Source organism: Salvelinus fontinalis, chromosome 26 (genome assembly GCF_029448725.1).
Source record: "Salvelinus fontinalis isolate EN_2023a chromosome 26, ASM2944872v1, whole genome shotgun sequence".
NCBI classification, from domain to species: Eukaryota; Metazoa; Chordata; class Actinopteri; order Salmoniformes; family Salmonidae; genus Salvelinus; species Salvelinus fontinalis.
In genome coordinates, this window is record NC_074690.1 from 46,465,486 (window position 1) to 46,469,048 (window position 3,563).

Here is a 3,563-nt window from a genome sequence, read left to right on the forward strand (position 1 = left end):
CCCTTTCTACCCCTATCTCTCTCTCCCTCGCTTTCTTTCTCCTTCCCCGCTCTCGTTCTTTATCGCTCACACCGTCTCCCTCCCTCTCCATCTCTCTCACACACACACACCAATCGTAGTTCCTTGTGTACTAGGGTTGCTGCCCAGCATAGAAAGAAGCCGTCATAACATAAAGTTAATTACCACCTTAGTTTACACAGATCAGTGCTTCCAGATCCGTACGGAATGGTTCCATACAGCTGTTCCTCTCATCGCTAGCTACTGTTATTATTGACTAACGCTATTCCATCCAGACCACCCTTAAGCTGCTTTTCGACTGTCACACCGGTGTTTCACTGGTGAATTCACCCTGAAGTTATACCAGGGAAATTGTGTTTCCATAGCTAGGGCTGAGACTGAGGACTTGTGAAGAGCAGAATCAACAACCTCTGCATAATCAAAACGATTGCTAAGTAGACCAAACTGATGGCCAAACCATAGAGCTGCACAACCCCTCAGGTTCCACTCTCTGCTCTAGGACCACAATGGAAATAAGTAGTAAAACATGCTTTTTGTGTTGTCCTCAATTATTGTAAATGCACTGTATCCACATTTGTGGTTGAATTGTGTTTGATATTGTCCAATAAATCAAATCAAATGTAAAAATATATATTTTTTTAAATCGATATGCTGTCCTCTGTTCCTCTATTGTTTTGGTTAACTCAGGGATCATTAAAAATGTATGCAATTTTTACAAAATCTTTAATTCATTGACTTCTTTAATTGATTGGTGTCAATTTGAATTGACCCCAACCCATGCAGTAGACATGTAACATGGTGCAGGAATCTCCGAAGCTGTGGTGAAAATGTGTTTCCTTTATTAGCCTACTCTTTGGTTAACTCTCTGGCATACACCAATTGTCATTTATCACCCCCAAATAAGAGTACATTACTGTGTGGGTAAAAAAAATTAAATGATAGGCATTAGGTTGATGTATATTTGACCATAAACAAACATCTGAAATAAACACATTTTAGGATGTTATAGGGTCATGCCTTTTGATCAACAGTCATATGTCAGGTGCTTCTACACCTGCATTGCTTGCTGTTTGGGGTTTTAGGCTGGGTTTCTGTACAGCACTTTGAGATATCAGCTGATGTACAAAGGGCTATATAAATACATTTGATTTGATTTGATGTCACTCATCAACTGCAAAACCCTCCCACTGACTCCTCACTAAAAACAGCCAAATGACATGTTATGAGATGAAAAGGTAGTCAATGAAAACTAGAGAAACTGATCATGTAAATGTAATATCTCCTCTTCGTATTTATTGAGGTATTAATGTAGGCTACTCTGATGTAAGTCCTTAAGCAATCTTGAAATATTAACTAATAAATACCTGTTGTTTCATTTTCATCTGATAGCATAGTGTTGCAGCAGAATATGTTTTTTGCTACAGACAGCTATATACAAGACTATTAAAGGCCCGGTACACTACTTTTGTTAATATTTTTTATTAATATATATATTATTATTATTTTTTTTTTTTTCAGGGATGTGGGTCTTATTCTGGTGACATGACAATCGATGCTTGGCGGCCTATTGACTTGGCTCTTTTTCCCATAATAATCTCATCTTGTAGGTAGGCACCCGCACTGTATCTGTGAGCTGTTGGCCAGTGCAAGGACCAGAGTGGGCACATTCGCTACATATTGCAATTTTTGTTGTGACAAAACGATCCGTAGAGTTTAACATGAGATGGAAACCCATTTACTTTGTCTTTTTTTTTACCGCAAAAGTTATTTGGAAGTTTTGATGTGCCCCACGTTATCACACACATCTTTTTTATCTGCAACAAGGCAATTTGATGGAAACACGGTTTAGAACATTTGCAAGGAAATCTGTCGCCAATTGGATGGAAACCTAGCTAGTAATACTGTAATTGATCGTCCTATTATAATTTCCCCATCTTTATTTGGAGAGTAGGCCTAATTGAAAGGCCAATTAGCAAAACACATTTATATCTTTATCTGAAGTGATACTTATTTGCCCCCAAAAAGTTGAACTTACCTTGATGTGTCTTGCAAGCCGTGTTTAAAAACTAATTGAAACGTGCGGCAGAAGAAGGCAAGGTTCTTCTCGTACTAAACCGTAAGACTCCTTGACATTTGTCTAGTGCACTTGTCGTCATTGTTATCATACGCATGCTCATGCAACCCAGTCATTGCAATCCAACTTGGATGGTGTATTGGAAGAAACTACAGTGAGATTGTCAACTAGAAATAGATAGCCTATACCTTCTTTAAAATACACAAAACTATCATTGATAGTCCGGGCTCTTCTCTTGAACCAAGCCGTAGATTTGTGTTGGGGTTTATAAGTGGTCAGTTGATCTCTCTCTCTCTCTCTCTCTCTCTCTCTCTCTCTCTCTCTCTCTCTCTCTCTCTCTCTCTCTCTCTCTCTCTCTCTCTCTCTCTCTCATTCTCGGCTGGCCATGTAATTGCTGTAATTGGCAGTACTTCGTCAATAGGCCTATCCTACCGAGCATGTCCGATGATGGCTCTCGTCCAGGGTGTTACGTGCGTATTGCTGATGCTTATGACTCATCGTCTAGCCGCACGTAACGCACCGGACCAGAGCTAGTCCGCGTCTTGCTGTGGTGGTTTGAAGTGTTGCAGTTTGGCCGTTAACTGTCTTTGCGGACGCATTATCTGCAGTGCCAATGTGCTTATTAACCCCTTAGTCATCTTTACCAAATATAAATAACATATCTCTACGAAATGAACTCTATACTGAATTGTTTCCATCCATTTTGGAAGGGGGGCAAGTTTTCTAGTTGTCAATTGCACTAAACCATGTATGCTATATCAATTGCTTTGCAGATGGCCACCTGTTCTTTTGGGCATCTTGCTGTTTTATCCCCCTTTCTTTTTGTTTGATCCCAAATGGCCCCCTATTTCCTATGAAGTGTACTCTTTTTGTATGGGCCACTATATAGGGAATAGGGTGTCATTTGTGAAATACCCCTTAGCATGCCCTCAATGACTCTGTATTCGCTGCCCGCGTTGCATGTGGCCAAGAGCGTCTGTACACGGTGTCCTGTTGGAGGGAAACACATAAAGAGAAACATCCGTGAGGAGAATACTGCTTTTCTTGTGGATGTGTCCCAAATGGCACCCTATTCCCTATACAATAGCGCATTACTTCTGGCCAGGGTAGCGGACTATATAGGGAATAGTGTGCCATTTGGGACTCGGCCCTGGCTTATGAATAAGATGGTGACCAAGCGTTTCTCTAATGAAAGACGGAGAAGGAATAAGATTCCAGGGGAAGTGTTAACACACACTAAAAGTGGAAAACAAAGGGCCACTGATCAGATAAACAAATAGCTGATAAAGTAGCAAATTATCAATGAAAGTTCAAATATAGCTCTATATTATTGACCCCCCCAGGTTAAAAAGCTGGTAAAAATAACACTTTCAGTGCAATGCAGAATTTCAAGCATTGTGATACAATACGGGATAAAAAAATACATTGTGGTTTACGAAACTTCAATCAGTAAGGCTGGTCTGAATGGGTG

At 40.2% G+C, this 3,563-nt stretch overlaps 1 protein-coding gene across 1 annotated transcript in view; it reads right to left on the minus strand.

Moving 5' to 3' along the window:
- The window catches only part of LOC129824463 (ATP-sensitive inward rectifier potassium channel 10-like), a 12,913-nt gene extending 10,547 nt beyond the window's left edge, over positions 1-2,366 (minus strand). The window contains exon 1 of the mRNA XM_055884154.1: positions 2,054-2,366. The gene's annotated coding sequence lies outside the window, so the exon portion shown is untranslated. The remainder of the gene's footprint in view (positions 1-2,053) is intronic.
- Between the last annotated feature and the right edge of the window lie 1,197 nt (positions 2,367-3,563).